The 20447-nt window shown below is 38.2% G+C and overlaps 1 protein-coding gene across 1 annotated transcript in view; it reads left to right on the forward strand.

Moving 5' to 3' along the window:
- Window positions 1–9997: 9997 nt before the first annotated feature.
- micu1 (mitochondrial calcium uptake 1) overlaps window positions 9998–20447 on the forward strand; it is a 50785-nt gene continuing 40335 nt past the window's right edge. Inside the window, exon 1 of the mRNA XM_053501861.1 lies at window positions 9998–10216. The gene's annotated coding sequence lies outside the window, so the exon portion shown is untranslated. The remainder of the gene's footprint in view (window positions 10217–20447) is intronic.

Genomic DNA, 20447 nt, shown 5'->3' on the forward strand with positions numbered 1-20447 from the left:
AAGAGAGAGAGAGGGAGAGAGAGAATTTTAGTACAGAAATGCGGAACTACGGTAGCTGCAGCTTTTCTCCTTCTTGCGTTGCCATAACAACAACGTAACAAAAATAACGTCTTTTTTTTAATAACGTCTTTTTTTTTTTTTTTAAATTCTCAATATTTTAAAGTCGCGATTTGATTGGCGGTTACCTGCACGAGCGCGAGCTCGTCCAATCCTAGCAAACGCATCCGGCGCGTGCCCCGGTTTGTCAACTCAAGTAGGCGGTGCTTACGAGCCGCGCAGCCAATCAGATCACGCGGGACGCTGGACAACTCTGTACTCACAGGGAAGTCCTTCAGGCAATTTTTAGCCATGGAGACAAAAAATAGATTTTTTTTTTTTACTGACGTATTACTGTCATTTTAGCCATATGCAATTCAGTACCCAGTGAAACGAATCAACGTTCCTACAGAACCAAAGTGCTCCAAACAACTTTCCATCCATCTGGGAACCTCTGTAGTCCAACTTGGGACCTTGGAGGCCAGTAGCGATTACCATTGTATTTATTCCCATTTTTATGACCGTTATAGAACCTGCGGTCACAATTCACACTCAGATTCATACACTGGGAAATTTGGGAACACCCATTAGTCTAATCTGCATGTCTTTCTACTGTGGGAGAAAACCAGCGTACCCAGTGGAAACCCACCAAGCACAGGGGGAACATGAAAACTCAATGCGCACAGACCCAGAGGCGGGAACTGAGCTCAGAGCTGCCTCCATCAATACATCCATCCATCTAAGAGCCTTTGTAGTCGAACTGTGAGTGAACTTTGTAGTGACCGTGGAGGTCAATGGTAAACATTGTATTTTTATCCCTTTTTTACGACTGTGGTAGGACCTGCGGCCAACATTCACACAGGCATTTACACACTATGGGAAATTTGGGAACACCTATTAGTCTAATCTGCATCTCTTTGGACTGTGGGATGAAACCAGAGTTCCTGAAGGGGACCCACCAAGCATGGGGAGAACATGCAATCTCCATGCACACAGACCCCTAATCGAACCCGGAGGCTGGAGGTGCAACATTAAGTGCAAACAGTAAACAACAACAGAATACAAAACACTGTAACAATGTAGGGCCGACCAGTACACAAAACTGAAATGAGATAGGGCAAGTATATTGTTTATGAGATGGTAAATGCAGTTAACAACCCTCCAGTAACATAGAAGTTTTTTAATTAAATAAGATTTTTGTCTTTTTTATTGATAATACACATTTTTTTAAATTAACCAGAATCATGTCATGTCTCTGTAGCACTAGTCCTGTCCATGGTTGACCTGGCAGCAGTTTTGGCCTTTCCATTATATTATTGCTTTACTATTATTACACCATCCTTCAATTCGCTCTGTAGGGAAAATAGGTGCTCAATGTAATAGATCAGACAAACCGCTTAATCTCTGTACATGTGCACGAAAAGAAAATGACTCATTTTCTCACGCATTTTCTATACAGCTTTATCCTGTTTACAGCGTCGTGGGGGGGGGGGGGGGACCTGGTGTTTATTCCAGGAGACTTAATACACGAGGCAGGGAACACCATGAACGGGGTGCCAATCCATTGCAGCACAAAAGACTAATGTAAAAATATTGAGCCCATGTTTAGAGTTTATCAATATGATGATTCATTAGTGTATCTAGACCGGTTAATGAGTGCTTCTGTAGCAGGACTAATTACCGAAATGAAGAATAAGGTACCAGAGAACATCTTCCAAGTTGTGCCCAAGCCGAAAGCTTATTAAAGAAATGTTGGAGAGGGTGGAGGGTGGGGGCTTTCTAATATACACAACTGCTTGGGTTGTCTTCCTTTTTTTTTAGTTTTGCACTGAAGCTATGAGACTTGTATTACTTGTTAACCAAGTTAGCCTCATATTGCAAGTGCAAAACTGTAGAAGGAACATATGAATACCAAACATATCTCGGCTAAAATGCTGCATTTAAGCTGAGTAGGGGATGTTTTAAATATACGTTTGTGCTTACAGTATATGATGTTAAATGATTAATTCATTCATTCATTCATCTTTTATATCGCTTATCCTGTACAGTATCGAGGAAAGCCTTTGGGCACTGGGTGCCAGTCCATTATAGGGCACATACACACGCACGTAATTACACACGCTATGGGTAATTTTTTGGGAAGACCTATTAGTCACTAGTGCTAAGCACTATGCCACCATGTCAAATAATAAAATACCGCTTTATATATGTGTGATTATTTCTTTTACAGCATTTGGCAGATGCCCTTATCCAGAGCAACTTGCATTTTTATCTCATTATACATCTGAGCAGTTGAGGGTTAAGGGCCTTGCTCAAGGGCCCAACAGTGGCAACTTGATGGTGGTGGGTTTGGAATCTGAGACTTTCCAATCAGTAGTCCAACACCCTCTCCCATGGCCTTGGGTGTACTCCATGTTCTCTGTTTTTGTCCCAATTACCAAAATCATCCATGCATGTTCTTCCAAAATAGACTGCTCCAACTATCCAGTGTGTCCCCATCTCACACCCAGTTTTAACAGCTGTGGGAATTTTTAATCCTTCAGCATGCCCAGACCTTAAATGTTGCCGGTAGACAATTATTGATCCATCCTCCATCCAGCTTGATCAAGGGTGCGGATCGGAAATGATCCAAATGTCTCCCAGTACTTGTCTTGTCCCAGCTGTCCAGGTCTCATGGTGTGTATGGTGCTGCAGTGCAGGGGTGATGCAATTTAATTGCAAATCAGATGGAAGAGACAGGGACCACGATGCAGGCCACAGTGGAACTGGTCATCCCCAGAGTGAAGGGTGATGGATTGAGTTTGTACACGATTCCCCATGGCATGTGAGGCCTAGTATTCATATGGGCAAAACATGCTATCATAGGGTGTATTACATTATATAATGCAGACTTTCATTATGTTATACGGTTTAATTTCTATCCTCATTTAAAAAAAAAATCTATACCACTATATTGACTGATTTATCAGCTCAGTAAGTATACCAGTGTTGTAACTAATAGTGTAGCTTTTATCACATTTCTGTCCCTATGGACTATCAGCCCACTAGAGATAATGTGTGGTGTTTGCGCCTACAGACTGCTTTATCATGCAGTCTGATTATGTTGTTTATAAAATTGCATCATCAAAATGCAATTTGTTCTTTAGTCTTCTTTCCTTATATATATATTTAAAAAAAATATATCAATAAAATGCCAACTTATGAAAACTGTTGGACTTGCAGAGGGAATAATTTTATATTTAGTTAATCAATAGACAATTCACAAAAATCACACAACGAGCAAACGAACCGGGTCGTTCTGGACTTCCTCATCCTTGTGTGCAGTCGACCAAGACACTTCCAATAAAGTCTTAAGGCTTTTTATTGCTCTAGCTCTGTAGTGCAGCAAAAATTACGCCAGTTCACTGAAGAAAGCCATTGACATGGCCTATTCCTGGATTCTGTAATTTATATCTGAATGACAAATATATATCAGATGGGAAACTTAGCTTGCCAGATTGAATTTAAGTATCTCTGATATAAAAACATGTAATGATTTCAGTTTTTTTTTTCTTTCCAGTAAATCCTATATGCTGTGCTGAATGTGGATATGGAATATAGAAATACAAAGGATTATTAATGAGAGGAGAAGCTTTTATACTGTAGGTACATGCTTCAAACAAGAGATCACTGTTACTAAAACAGTCGCTCTGTTCCTGCCTCACAGCTGTTGCCCAGCATATTTGAGCCCTGTCTAACAACAAAGGCTATAAGCTCTTGGGTTATTTTGCCTCCAGTTCATTGCTCCTGGTGGTTGTCGCACTCATCAAGGTGGTAATACACTGCAGATATTTTACAGATTTGGCACTGATACCCAATACGTCAGCGTATGAGACTTTTTTTGCACTTTTTTTTTTTTACACACATACACGAATAAGCAAACAGAAGAAAGGAATGATCATGCCTGGTCTCGTATACTTTCCATAACGCAACACATTTGCACGGCCACACCTTACCTTAGAGACAGCATTTAGGAATGCACTACAACTAAAAGCAGCACCTGGCAGGCGTGGCTACCCGACAGAGAAAGCAGACGACATACCTCACTTAGCCCACATGAAATATTCATCATACTAAACTAAACCAAACAAACAAGACTCCGGTCTATTATTCAGGGACGTTGTAATTAGACACCCATCTGCACCTATTCCGCACCTGACTACCTTTGAACACCTTTGGTCATGAAACAGGAATACAAATTTGCACCCTTGTTTACAAATACAGACAACATCTAACATCTGTTGCATGATTTTACATTTGTAATTATTTATATTGAAACACATTAAACACATATTGATTATCTTATCTATAACACATAAAACACTAATTGATTATCTAATCTTTGATTATCTTTGGTGTGCACACGCCCTTAAAACTTCAGTTGAAAAACTGAAGTTTTCAGGGTGTGTGCACGCTAGACTCAGAGTCCAAGGAAGATAAGTGGACACTTAAACCTGCACTACTTGTTCACCTTTCTGAACAAACACGCACACACCCGCACTTCGCAGGTCGTGTTGCATGTGTAACTTGAGGGCTGGTGTGGCTTCCTCGGCTTTACCTGTGTACAAAGACGATTGTCTTAGTAAATTTAACTGCTGCACATATTGATCGTCGTATTCATTACTATGCGGTGCAGGCCTTCTTAAACATGCCAGCCCATGGTGTGAACTAGAAAGCCCTTGGGTGGGTGGTGCATACCACATTTACACTTACTTCCAGCATTGCTAGTGTGATTTGCCGTCAGTGATGAGTCAGAACGACAGATCTGGTGTGGTGCTAATCAGCCGTGCATCATTAGACAAAAGTGTGACAACCTTTGATCACAGCACAAAGAATTTTACTGGAAGGTTTTCTTCATCGTCATTCTTATAGCATTCTATAAAAAACAATTGCACTATTCAGGTGTTTTATGGCGGCCAACACTCTTACTCATGAAGAGACTTGTTCTATGTTTTCTGTTTTGTTTTTTATTTAAAAAAAAAAGTGGTACTTAGATAGTAACCTTGCAACCCAGTGTAAGGATCTATCCAATGACGGAAACTTAAGCTAAACTTAAACTAAATGCCTAAATGTAAAATGTCAATGTAAATTAAATCACAAGTCCCAGTTTGACTTAAACGTTTAATTCTGTATCTAAAGCTGAAAGTTGGTGTAAAACGTGTAATACTATAAGCGTGAATTCTGGGCTGGGTTAGACAGTTCCTCAACCTCAGTTATACCACTTAAGTTCATCACTGGTCTGAGCTTGGCCTGAGAAATTATTTTTATTTGTACCCACTTATATTGTGTTTCTTTTGAATGAATTTCTGTTGGTTTTATATAAAAAAATGTAAACATCATAGTAACCTTTTTTATCGCACAATGACTCATGTGCATAATACAGTAAGTGGCCTCTTATTTATATCTGAATTTGTGAATACAATGCAATTGTAGATTGTACAGTATGTTTATTCTAATTAATGGATTTGTGTTTTTTCCTCTCAACCAGATTTGCATATAAACCGATCATTTACTTCTCTCAAATCCAGCCGCATTTACCCAATTCGTTCGGGAGTCATCTAGGCTACATTCAAATCAAATTCAAAGCTGAGTTCTCTATTTTTTTTTTACCTGTTCGAATCCACCACCCTGTTTTACACTTGGAGCTTGTTAAGGGTTTGATATAGAATGACCGAAAAGTATGCTTCAGTGTAAGAGGATCGTCTTTCACACTTGGTTAATCGGCAAACAAATGTGCTGAAGAGGCCCTAATTTTACTCAAAGTGTGAGGTAACACCGCCCTACAAATTCCATCTCAGTGCAGTGCCAGATACCTATTCAAGTTCTGAGGATAAGAGAACGGAAAGTGGTGGAGATGAGGGCTATTTCTGTTCCCCTGTCTCACCAGTGAATATGCACAGATGGCTCTAGTCTGTCTGATCACTGTGCGCAATGTTGTGATACCACTGTAATACAGTATATTATATTTATGTAATTTATTAATTTATTCACTCAGGTCAGCAAATTGTTTGAGTTTTAATATTAGTAAAAAAAAAAACAGGATTTAGTATAATCTTAAAGACGCTTATCCAGTCCTTGGAGGGATTTCAGCAGATGGAGCTCCATTAGTTTCAACTGAGTGGTGAGAAATTACCCAGCATTTGATTCCCACCAGTGATGAAATACTGATTTGCTCTGGGTCAGAATTGAAGCTAGTGGTCGCCCCCCTTCAAAGAGAATTCAAAATCTGTCAGAATGGTAGAAAAGGACATTTAGGAAAAGGATGGCATGACAGCAGGCAAAGTTTACAGGAAGTTGTGTGTCCTATTAGACACTTTAATGCAAAATGATTCCACAATGTCGTGATCCAGCAGGTTACCCTGGTAGGAACTACTGTATTGGTGGTTAGCACTGTGGCCTCACACCCCAGGCTTGACAGTTTTGGAGTTCCTCTGGTTAAGCTGGCTTCCTCCCACACTCTCAACTGTTGTTTCCAAATTGCCCGTAGTGTGTGTGCTTGTGTGCCCTGTACAGGATTTGAACTCTATTCAGGATATACCCCAAAGGCCTCCCACAACCCTGTACAGAATAAGCCCTAAGGAGAATGAATAAGTGTTTATATTGTACATACTGTATACAGGTTCATACTGTAAACAAGTACAATGCAACTCATTTTTTCCTTCTGAGGAAGTCAAGGTCAGGACTCCATGTTGTGGCTTAGTTCTTGATTAAGGGCCTTACAACGATAGTGTAGAGTTTTGGAATACTCTGACCAAGACGACATTATCAGTTAACACTGTCAATTATTATAGTACAACCTACATCCTAAAGTACATCCTATGAAATATATACAGTATATAGGTGTTAATTGCTTTTATTAGGCTGATCCTAGGGCCTACAAGTTCACTATTAGATACTTATGTGTGAATGTGTCACAGTCAAGATTTTGCTGTGCATTCATTAGGACCTCTGTCCTGACCATCATAACCTTTAATAGCTTTTCCAATACACAGATACATTGAGATGAAATATTAAACCTCGGAGGGCACAGTGCATCATATAAGATACAATAAAACGTAATGCACTCGCTTGTACTGTATATACACAGCAGATAATAATTGTGTCATGATGAGTACAGACACTGAAAGTCACTGATTCTTATTAAAAATGTGTGTTTATAAGTATATAAATGTATATATATATACTTGTATATGTGTAAATTTTATATATATATATATATATATATATATATATATACACACACACACATATGAGTGCATATAAACTAGGCCTTTAGTAGTAAGTCGTTGAAGGAGACCTTTTGCATAGTCTTTTTGCAAGTCAAAAACACTAAAGCGACTGCGCCTTAAGTCAACACAAATTGCATAGAAAAGTGAAGCGAATGCTGTTGATGTAGCATTTCAGACATGGTCAATAATTCATGATAATGGCTGTCTAAGAGACCTGAAAAACATTACTTGTGCATAAGCGAGTGTTTGAGAAGGTGAGAGAGACTTCCTGTCAATCTTTCTTTAAGCAGACACCTGTAGATTACAGCTCACTTCAGGAGGATGTTATTAGCACCCTTTCAAAATTGTGGATAAATAAGATTGTTTCAAGCATGTGATGCTCCTTTAAACTCACATCGGGCAAGTAACAGGTGTGGGCAAAATTTAAAATCACACCTGAAAGCAGATAAAAAGGAGAGAAGTTCATTTGGTCTTTGCATTGTGTCTGTGTGTGCCACACTAAGCATGGACAACAGAAGGAGGAAAAGAGAACTGTGTAAGGACTTGAGAACCAGAATTGTGAAAAAATATCAACAATCTCAAGGTTACAAGTCCATTTCCAGAGATCTAGATTTGCCTCTGTCCACAGTGCGCAACATAATCAAGAAGTTTGCAAGCCTTGGCACTGTAGCTAGATCTCCCTGGGTGTGGACGAAAGAGGAAAATTGATGAAAGGTTGCAACGCAGGATAGTCCGGATGGTGGATAAGCGGAACTGATTTCAGTTATTTTTTTCCAAAGGGTGTGCAACCAAATATTAAGTTAAGGGTTCCAATAATTTTGTCCAGCCGATTTTTGGAGTTTTGTGTGACATTATGTCAAATTTGCTTTTTTACTTCCTTTTTTTGTTTTGTTCCAATACACACAAAGAGAATAAACATGTGTATAGCAAAACGTGTTAATGCAATACTTTTCTGTGAGAAATACTTGATTTTCTGGAATAAATTCAGGGGTGCCAACAATTTTGGCCATGACTGTCCTATTTTTGAAAATGCAGGTGCAGGATATTATTTAGTACCTCTGTGGTATCTGGAAGTATTCATAATGATAGTGTGATATTTTGGTGCCATAGTCCCTTAGTGTTTTATTCTGTATATAAAACATGTTTTAGGTAACTGACTACATTTGGTGTAAGCAAATCGGAAGTATTACAAATAGATTTTAATAGATAATTGATAAATTGCTCAGTAACTTTTATCAACCTATCCACTATCTATACTGGTTTTCTTGTGTAGGGTCTCCTGGGTCCAGAGCCTTTCTAAGGGCACAAGATGGCTGGGATGCTTACCCCCGCAGGGCACAAGCACACTTACAGACCCACACCCAATCGTACACTACAGGCAATTTGGAAATGATAATCAAGTAGAGGAAACCCACCAAGCACAGGGAGAACACGCAATGTCCATAAACACAGAGCAGAGGCAAGATTCGAACCCCCAACCCTAGAGGTGCAAGGTGACAGTGCTAACCAGTCCACTCAGTAACTTATACAGAGAATTCTTTTTGCATAAATACTATTGTATTTTATTATGTATTTATATGTATTTTATTGAAACATTATGTATTCTGTGAAAAAAGCATGTGACCAAATGTCAACAAGAATTAATTAATCACTACAAGAATAATTTTCAAGAGGTTTATACATGCGCCACAACAAATTTTATTTTATCAATTTATAGGTACATGGGCTACAGCAAAAGCTTTCAGGAGTTTTGTAGATGTACAGCAGGGCAATATAATGCTAGAACATCATTATCATAGAATATCATAACAACAGACTCACTTTCACTCACTCACTCGTCTTCTATTCCTCTTTATCCTGTATTCAGGGTTGTGGGGACCTGAAGTCTATCCCAGGAGGGTTAGGGCACGAGGCGGGGTATATCCACTTCATTGCAGGGCACAAACACATACACTCACTCACACATTCATCCACACTACTGGCAATTTGGGAATGCCAATCTGTCTAATCTGCGGGTCTTTGGACTGTGGGAGGAAATCGGAGTACACGGAGGAAACTCATCCAGAACAGGTAGAACATGCGTGTACAATGCACACAGAGGCGGTAATCGAGCCTGGCTGGCAATCGAAACACAGGGGTCCTTACAGCGGATTATCCAGTCCGCACAACAACTTTACACCAGACGCCTTTCCTGACACAACCCTCCCATTTTATCCTGGCTTGGGAACGAGTCGTGGGGGGCCTGGAACCTCTCCCAAGGAGATTTAGGGTATGACGCAGGGTACACCCATCTATCACAGGACACACACTACGGGCAATTAGCCGAATCTGCATGTCTTTGGACATGGTAAGTAAACCGGAGTACCCGGAGAAAACACACCAAGCCACATGTTATCGAACCTTGCTGGGAATCGAACCCAGGCCCTGGAGGAGCAAGACAACAGTGCTAACCACCAAGCCACCATGCTGCCTATTTAAAATTCTATGGAATGATACACACACACCACAATTATTTATGACATTATAATGAAATTTCTTCAATTTCAGTTCATTTCATCACCCAGTACTGTGTTGATTGACTCCCTGCTGCACAGCTCCACCCTAAAGCACACTAGCGCACTCAGCAGTATGCGAGTGTAGTACGCTACTGCAGCAGTGCGCGTGCCGGTGTAGTAGTAGTGTGCATGCAGCGGGGCGCGAGCGCGGAGGAGGATCTTCTGTCCCGTCGCGGTTCTGTTGCGACTCTCATGGACACGGAACTCCTCGTCTCCTGAACGGAAGTAAACACACACACACACTGACGGAATTATCCAAGCTGAAAGAAGAAATTAAGTTCTTTCTGCACTAATCCAGCAGATTGCGGCTTGTTTTCGCCTGCTTCTTCCCTCACCGTCGGGCTTTACCGGAGCAAAGTGAGTAAACTGCTGAAATAAGTGCGGGCTAGCGGCTAGCTAACATTAGTTCCGCTCGAGGAGCACGCTAGGACTGATACAGCTGGATTTCATCCGCGTCAGGATGTGTAGGAAGATGTGTTTAGTAAAGTCGGCTCGGCATAATAATAAGTGAAGAATCACATCTTGTTGTTAGAAGGGGAAATAAGCGTTCTAGCCAACACAGCTTGGTGTGTCAGTGTTAGCCACCATGCTAACTGTCAGCACAGACGTCCATCCCGGAGGAGAGGTGTCCTCAGCTCGAGCTGATCAGCTGATCACTCAGGTTACCTCGCACAGTTTACACTCTTCACTCCTGATCTAGGAATCGCATAATGATAATAATCAGTATGGATCAGACATTCTCATGAACACACGGTAAAAAAGAAAAAAAAAAACATTCTTAAGTTCAGGACATCTGGACTAATTATCTGGTCATTAGTGTTAACATGCCTACAGAAAGTTTGGACAAATATTAGTATTTAGGAGACATATTCGTAGAATTCCGCCATGTCTCTCGAAACAACATAAATTCCTTCATTTGATTTGTTTAAAAAATTTTCAGATACAAACTTAAAAATATTTTTTAAGCAAACAGCAGCAAGATAGTATTTATGTTTTATTCCTCTTACACAGCTGCGATTTTGGCCACAAATATTGTCCTTCTAACATCTGAATTATTGGAATGTCCTCAACATGTCCTGTAAATGTAATTTCCTTTTATACAGTTTTTAATTCTGACCAAGGGATCTGATCGGATGAGAGCCACTCCACAAAGTGGTGATAATAGATGGTAACAGAACTGGCATGGTTAAATGAATTTCACTATAAACAACTTATAGTCATGGGTGATCTAACAGTTGTTTATTATCCTAACTGTCGGTCGCAGCATGGGTGAAAGTAGGCCGGTATGATCGGCGGTACTGGTAAGCGCGGAGAGCAGCTGCCTGCCAAAACTCGCATTAAAAAAACATAATTGAAGCAGTTTCAGCAAGAAAACAAACCTGATAATGTCACGTCATCTTGAACAACACTTCGTCTCCTTAATTAATAATTGCTTCCAAGGGTCATTTCACTAATTTCCCCTGCATTGTTTTCAAGTACACTTGACCAGCTGATGTTTGAGGTTACCATGCTGCACAATTTACACTCTCCTCTCCTGATTCAGTTAATAATAATAATAACAATAATAATACCCTGGATATGTTAAAGAAAACAACCTATTCTCATGAATATACAGTAAAAATTATGCTGAAGTTCAGGACATCTGGACTAATTATGTGCTCATTAGCTCTTAAAATTCCTACAAAGAGGTTGGATAAATGTTAATATTTAGGAGACGCGCTATAATTCCTTCATGTCTCTGGAAACAACAGAAATTCTTTCATTCTATTCGCTTCAGATTATAATGTACAAGCTTATGAAAAAAATAAAAAACAAAACAGAGATGTCCTCAAGACCTAGATGTAATTTCTTTTTATACAGTTCTGATTAAGCAATGTGATTAGATGAGAGCCACTTCACAGGGGGAGCACACACAGCGTGACAGGACTGGGATGTTTAACTACATGTATCACTCCATGTCACAGGTAATCTTAAATGAATCATTAATTACACTAACTGTCTGTGAAAGTAGGACGGTACGATCTGCAGTACTGGAAAGGTGAGAGAGCACATCCCTGCCAAAACCCACATTCAAAATCCATCACTGAAGCACTTTTAGCTAGAAAACACTCCTGATATATTACATTACCTTAAACAACACCTACAGTAGTCTCCTTATTTATTGGATCCATATTTCATATCCCAAAGTCTGTCTGGTTCTTTTTGATAATTGTTTAGACGTGAGGTTTTCTATTTCGTTCTATATCCCAATTTTTTTGCGTGGCAATTCATGTATCGCGACAATGACTTAATATCTTAACATCTATGTTTGCTTAGTAAAATGTTGCAGTTCCTCTATAATCCTGCAGCTAAACTATTCACACATCTTATCACCCTGTGGCAAAAGCAAATTATTTGATAGATTTGTTAGCATTGTAAGAAAATCGCAATAAAAAAAAAATGTATTTAGGAATTGTTATAATATTGTATTAAAAGGACCCTTGTGATTCCCTTCCCTACAGTCCACACGTTCTAACCAATCAGATTTGAGAATTCACTGTTTTGCCATTTCCAAGTCCTGATGCACAGCTCCAGTGCCAGAATTTATATTATATAACTTTATGTATGAGTAGATGTTTATGTTTTGGTATACATTTTATACTTTGTAGTATTGTAGCATTGTAGTATTTAATAACAGATTTGCAGAAAGTGCATAATTTTAATTTTTTTTTTGTATTTTGCACAAAAAGAAATTGAAGAGAACACAGAAAATAACTGCAGAAATATAAGCAAAAAAAAGGTTTAAATGTCATCAGTGGTATTCATTCAGTTCATTTAATCTCCTGTGGGATCGTTTGGCTTGGACGTATCCTGTGTGACTTTTCAGTGCATTGTGTGACAGAATGAATTATTTGAAAATATCGCATTATTATTGTGTGACCTTTCATTACATTCCCAGCACTGCTTAAAATGTGTTATTATTATTTGGCTCAAATAATATATGACATATGAATTTAAAAGCGGCAGCTTCGAAAGGATATCATGGGAGTCCAAGAAGGCATAGAAGGAAATGAAGGCATTATATGTAGCATGAACTCCAAGGCTCCATGGCAATGTAGCATCATAACGAAACCCCATGCTATGTTAGATCACTTAACCGTGGTTAAGATTATAACCAGTGATTGTACCATGATAATTAGTAAAACCGGAGGAAAAGTTGATCGATAATGTTCATGTATCGCCAATCAAATCCAACATCGATTATTTGAAATTATTCATAATAGAGATGTACTGTCCCAGTCAAGCGTGGTTCTATGAACATTCGTAGATGCGAACAAATAGCTCTCGTGTATTGTACAAAAAATAGACACTGCAGTACACCATATATCAATGTGTGTGTGTGTGCGGGAGAAATAAGTCGGCCTTACTGGATTTCAATAAATCAGTTCGTGAGCACGATGTTAAAAAAATTGCTGTCCCGTAAAGCAGTCCTGATGGTAAATAATTGTCATTTCGGAAAATCCTTAACAAATCCAGTTCACAGTCTAATTCGGTAAAAAACTGCTCTGAGACAAAATGGCATCTGTTCAAAAACACAAACAACACTGTTGGGTGATTCCATCTCAAATGAACCAGTGGAAGAGAAATTTTCCACCATCACTTCTCAGATTTTGCTGATTTTTTCACCAATTGTTGGTATTGCCATGAAAATAAAAAAACCCCAATTTTTTTGGCCCAACTCCCGCTCGTTAAAAAATGGCAGCCATCTTGATTTTTGGCCTCGAGACGTGCCACGCCCCTTTTTGAAATCCTCTTTTCCTAGATAACTCACTTGCTGTATGTCATATGGAGATGAAACTGGGTATATTTATATAATTTTTTATGTCGATTCAGATTCCGTAATCAGAATTTGGCTATCTCCTGTGGTTATGGAGATATTTCTGAAAAACCATTTTTTTGGGGTACCCCTTTTCGACCCCCCAGAACCCAAGGCCTGCATGTATATATGTTACTCAAAAAAATAGGGGTTACTTCACATCACCTTATCTTGAAAATAAATAAAAACCAGAGTTGTGTTATGCCCTGTTTTATAGAAATCATCAAAAATGAATTGTCCAGGTTTTGCAAATGTTTTACGATTTGATACACATTTTATATACAGAGAATGTACATGGATCTACACAATAGGCCTTATCTACCAGTAAATGTGTCATTTTATGGTGGTACATGTAAGATATATGTATCACTGTCAAACAGTATCCTGTAACTGAACCATTCAGGTTCATACTGATCAGAAAGTTGAATCATCTCCAACCAACTCCATGAGTGACCTCGCACTCAAGGAACTTGAGGATGATTGCATCATCTTTTTCTTCGTACTAATTGAGTGTGTTTCATTTATGTTAATTCTTTTACTGAATCTTTCCAATGTAGTTTGTTGTCTTAATCACAATCTGATTACAAAGACTTGATGGCAAAGCTTGTCTGTTCTTTGGATCCTCGTGACTATATGTTGCACAGGCGTGAGCAGTGGCCCCCAATCAAAAGTATCTGATTATCTTAATTAGGGAAGGGCAATATGGCAAAAATATTTATCACGATATATATTTAAACATTTGCGATAACGATATAATTGACGATATGATTGACACGAGTCAAAATACTTTACAATTCCAAAACTTTATTAGTGCAAAAAAAAACCCATCAACTTACTTTCTATTAACTGGCAGCTGTTTGTATGTGCATTAAAGCTATATAAAATTTTAACAGTGCAAATGCAAATTTCTAATCTTGATGGTATATTTGAAAATGCTGATTTGGACCCAGATGAAACTGTTCAGTTCAAGCAGTGGAATCATAAAAGCCATGGCAAAATTTCTGACATGTCTTTGTGTCTGATTTTATTATGAGACTTTGTGAAAAATGTGACTCCTGCACAGCTCATCACTATACAGCCAAGGCCCAAACTGTTTATTTAAAAGAACTCCAAGAGAAACAGTCTTTGACTAGATATGCATTACAGAAGAATTTAAGGTTACTTTTACTTTGAAAGGAGCAGATTTTATGGGTATGCATTAAGTATTCTACAGATATTGCAGTACATTTCTGTATGTCAAATCATAAAATGTTGCAAAACCTGGACAATTCATTTTTAAAGATTTCTATAAAACAAGGCATAACACAACTCTGGTTTTTATTTATTTTTAAGATGAGGTGATGTGAAGTAACCCCTATTTTTTTGAGTGACATATATACATGCAGACCTTGGGTTCTGGGGGGTCGAAAAGGGGTACCCCCAAAAAATAGTTTTTCAGAAATATCTCCATAACCACAAGAGATGAATCTGAATCTACATAAAAAATTACATAAATATACCCAGTTTCATCTCCATATGACATACAGCAAGTGAGTTATCTAGAAAAAGAGGATTTCAAAAAGGGGCGTGGCACGTCTCGAAGCGTGTCGAGGCCAAAAATCAAGATGGCTGCCATTTTTTAACGAGCGGGAGTTGGGACAAAAAAATTGGGGGTTTTTATTTTCATGCCAATACCAACAATTGGTGAAAAAATCAGCAAAATCTGTGATCATGTGGTGGAACCCTCTGGTTGATTTGAGATGGAATCACCCTGTTACATTTCACATGTGTAAGATGAAGTACTCGTTAGGGATGTTTATAAAGGCTAACATGCAGGTATGGTTTTTCAGTCACATGATAGCAGTGTGAGGAAAGGGACAAATGCACCACTTAGATCTATCCAAGTGGATTGGTATGCTTTACATTGTATATTCATATCAAAGGTGTATAAGATTCACTTTGTCAGACTTGAGAACAAATACGACTTACGAACGTGCTATTAGAACTGAAGTACCCGTAATAGGCAAGGCAAGTTTACTTGTATAGCACATTTTATACACAATGGTAATTCAAAGTGCTTTACATAAAAGTAATAGTTATGACTGATGACAAAGATGCATGCTGCTCAGTAAAAAGTTTTTTTATTTTTATTTTTTTTTAAGTTACATGTAACACTCATATTTGAAGCTGGTTTGTATCATTTAAATGCTGTGCTTGGTTTTTAAGTAAGGAAACTAATGTTATACTAAACGGACTACTCATTAAATACTCATGTTCAATTCACTCGTGAAGGTGTTGAATAAAGCTAAGGTGTCGCTAAACCGTCGAGTTCTGGCACCTTTTTAAAACAAAATTGAAAGATTTAAGGTTTTAAAATTGTAACAAAGTAAAAAAAGTTATCTAATCGGGATATTTATAAAATCGTGATACTGTATTTACAGAATCTCTATTTCAATTGAATTGTCACCTGGGTATCAAGATAATATTGCATCAGGTGCTGACTGGTAATTCTCACTTTTTACTAATAGTAAGCGTCATGATATTTATATTATAGCACATGGGCTACAACAACTGAACTGACTATGATGTGGTGGGGGTGTGGTGGTGTTACGTGGAAAAACGCGAACTGCGGCATTTCAGGGATTTTTTTAACATGCTAATACCTGTAATCTTACTGTCAGGTGGAGAATGTTTGACAGTTAATGTAGTAACAGGACATAGTGATGTAGGGATTAACGACCGGGCGCTGGTTGGAAGCCTTTTACATACCTTTAGATATAGTTTCTTTGCATGTAGGTGATTTACAAAGATCTTTTGTCTTATTTCATTTGCATAATCTCTTCTATGTTGAACGTCTAAAGGGGTTTGGCATGTCATAATTGTTCTCCAGTGAAACAAAGTCTTTAACTGCTTATTAACTGCTTAGAAGTAAAATATAAAAGAGAACAGCTTTAGTTTTATTTCATTCATGGTTTATAAGAATGTCCAGGACCAGAACTTGCAGTGTTAATGTTGTTATTGTGTTGTTGCAAATATTTCTTTGTGTTAAAGGCTGTTTTAAGATTTCTGAGCAGGTAAACAGATGTAAAAAGCTAACATGTACACCGTATACACACTATCACTCAAAAGTTTGGGATCACTCTCTAACTCCATGGTTGTTCATTATTCTTTTCCTTTCTTCATTGTAAAACAATGCTAAAGGCATTTATCTAAAATACACAAAAATCTCCTTTTAACAGTTGATATTGAGATGTATCTGCTACTTATGATCTTAAAGCCTTCATAACAGCACTAATCCGAGGTGTTTGTTAATTAGAGATTTCTGAGACTGGTAACTCTAAATGAACCTTTTCTCTGCAGCAGGATTTAAGTTTTGGTCTTGATGAGAGCCAGTTTTATCATGGTGTTTGGTGGGTTTTGCAAATGCACTCGACAATACTGTTCTTGCATGAACTATTTCAGAAAGGCTGCCCTCCGTGTCGTAAAATAATCACTGACTGTTGTTGTTACATGACTAACTAATTCCATATGTTTTATTTTATAGTTTTAAAATCCCTAGTATTGTTGTTGAATGTGGAAAATAAATCACTAAACAAAAACAAAGAAATTTGCGAGGAATCCCAAACTTTTGAGCGGTTGTGTATGTACAGCTTTGGAAAAAAAAGAGACCACTGCAATTTAGTCCATAAAACTTGTGGAATGTCATCAGGGGAAAGATGGATAGTCACAAAGCTGAGCTGTTTGCTTTTTTGCAAAAAGGGTGATATGAAAAACTGATGGAGAGCATGCCAAAATGCATGAAAGCCGTAAAATTGTAAATCAAGGTTATTCCACCAAATACAGACTTTTTCCCCCTAATTTAGTCGTGTCCAATTCCTCCCCGTCACTACTGGTCTCCTACATTAAGGCTACTACTACCAGTCACCTGAGAGGGCCGAAGACGATCACGTGTTTTGGCCGAACCATGTGACGCCAGCCGACCACATCTAATACTGATTCCTTAATGTTATTTGGCCCATGCATTAACACAATTTGTTTACAAATTTATTTGCGATTTGTTTTGAGTTATTTAAGCTCTGCAAATAAATACTGCATCTTGGGTTATTTTGATGTGTTTTGATGTAATTTTTAATATCATATACATCACTACACTGTATATACATAAAAAAAACCTTTCTATTCCGAGACCTCCAGTATTTTCTGTTGCTGATTAATGATTAAATCTTTCAGCATTTTTTTTTTTGGTTACACACTGGGAAGTTCCTCCTGCTCCCCCAGCTGGCGTGTAGTAATTGGTTGCGCTCTCTCTCTCTCTCTCTCTCTCTTCCTCTCTCTCTCTTCCAACGTGATGAGAATCAGCTTTCATGACTGCAAAATGTTTGACTTGATAATGTAACCATTAGCTTCCTCTTTCTCTTCACCTTGTGTGTATTCTGTACTTCTAAAATCACATTTCTGGAGGTGCTGGAGGAAGAAAGACTGGCTCTACTACAGCACTGTGTGAGACGTGATGTGATGGAGCACTCGGAGCATTTTTTTTCTCTGATCAGAGGATTGATGGAGTCTTAGTGTTTAGCTTAGTTCTTTCAGTTCTTGTGTTAAGCTAGCTTAACCTTTGGAGTGATAAGATCCCTGCAACTCTTTCAAAACCGGTGCAATAGTTACTATAAACTTCTTAGATAATCATTAAAACTTTACAGTTAATATTCAGCTGCAATATTAATTATTAAATCTGATGTATTGTGCATTAAAAGTGCGGGACAGAATTATTTTCTTCATTATTAGGACTCGAAAGCTGAAGTGTCCTGCAACAGGCTGTCAGAAAAAACTTTTTTTTTCTTTTGGCAGTACTTTTTTCTTCTTTTTTTTTCTTTCTATGCGCAGTTGTCCTCAATCATTTACAAAAGACATGTAAATATACAAGGGCGAGACAAAAACGATCCCCACTACAGATATATTTAATGTATTTAAAAATTTTATATAACCCGCATGTATGGAAAAACTCTTGTTGGTCTTTACGATGCTTTTTGTTCGTTTGTTTGATAAAGAGAATCATTACTGGTGATAAGACATGGATTTATCACTACGAGGCTGAGAGTAAACAGCACGGAACAGAAACATCCTTAATCACAGGCCGAGAGAAAAAAGAAGTTTATAAGGAAATCATCAGCTGGAAAATTGATGCTTACAGTTTTCTGGGATTCTTAAGCCCCAGTAATGAAACATTATCAGGAAAAAAGTTTAACAATTAACAGCGCTTGATTGTTGAGATGCTTATTGAAGAGCTAAGGCTAAACTTCGATTTAAAAAAGGACTAATGTCAAAGGGCGTTGTGATCTCGCATGACAATGCTAGTCAAATAACCAGTCTTTACAAGTGTGGTGAGCAGGAAAGTATTTCAGACTGTTTAACCTTGAACAGGAATCTTTTTTTTCCTCCATTTTTTTCATTTATACCACATCCTTGAAGCAATTTCCTGCGGGATCAATAAAGTTTTCTGATTCTGATTTCTGATTCGCCTCACACTTCTGCCCATCTCTGCAAAAACTTTGAGGTGGTAAACCGTCCTCCCTACAGTCCTGATCTCGCTCCTTCAGACTTTTACCTGTTCGGTACCCTGAAAGCAGGAGGACGAAAATTCACTTCTGATGAAGAAATGAAGACAGCAGTGCATTCATGGATTGCAGCTCAGTCTAAAACATTTTTAATGAGGGAATACGAAAGCTTGTTGACAAGATGGACTAAAGTGAAAAGCAAGAAAGTTGTGTTAAATATGATGAATTTGGTCTGGGAATAAGTTGAATCTAAAAGAAATCATGTACAATCATCAAAGCACCTTTTCTAAAGGTGGGAATTTCTAAAACTCAAAAAAAAAAATTATGAGAGAATATAAAGCTTGTCGACAGATGGACAAAGTGTATTGAAAAGCAAGGACATTGTGTGGAAATATGATGATGTCTTCAAAAAGTTAAAGTTAATTAAAATAAATTCTACCGCCAGAGAGCAGATAATTTTAACCCTCTCTTGTAAATTTCCTTAAATAACCAGTCTTTACAAGTGTGGTGAGCAGCAAAGCATTTCAGACTGTTTAACCTTGAACAGGAATCTTTTTTTCCCCCATTTTTTTCATTTATACCGCATCTTGAGTGAGTTCTTTTTATTTATTTGTTTATTTTTGTTATTGATTAGAATATAAGCTGATGATAAACATACCAGTGTGTGACCATAAACTAAACAACAGTGAACTTTTAACTGCTGTTTTTTTTTTTTTTTTTCCTTTGTTCCACTCCACGTGTTCCTCACAAAGCCAAAATGTCTTACTTTGTGGACCGAGTGCTGTTGGCAGGACGTCCAAGAGCTAAAAAGCCTGCATTTGTCTGTGTAATTGTTTGAACAGCATGCTTGCCCAGTCTTTCTTCAGGCGATTAATCAGCACCTAGCAGCAGCAGCCCGGTGTCTTAATGCTGTCGTGTCACTCAGTTCAGTTTACTCTCTGTACAGGCTATTTTATATAGAGAAACATTGGTGGCTCACTAGTAGGTGTCTCATCTGCCATATTGAAGGCCAGGGTCCGATTCCCAGCCTTTGGACGCGGTGCCAGGCATGAGGGTCGCGCCAGGAATGGTGTCCAGCATAAAAACCTGTGCCAATGTGGTGACCCATTGATGGGAACAGCTGAAAGACAAACAACAGATTATTTTTCCATCGGCTTTCTAATTTTATGGTAACACGCAGATGGACTTAGACGTGTGT

The sequence above is a fragment of the Clarias gariepinus genome, chromosome 8 (assembly GCF_024256425.1).
Source record: "Clarias gariepinus isolate MV-2021 ecotype Netherlands chromosome 8, CGAR_prim_01v2, whole genome shotgun sequence".
Classification (NCBI taxonomy): domain Eukaryota; kingdom Metazoa; phylum Chordata; class Actinopteri; order Siluriformes; family Clariidae; genus Clarias; species Clarias gariepinus.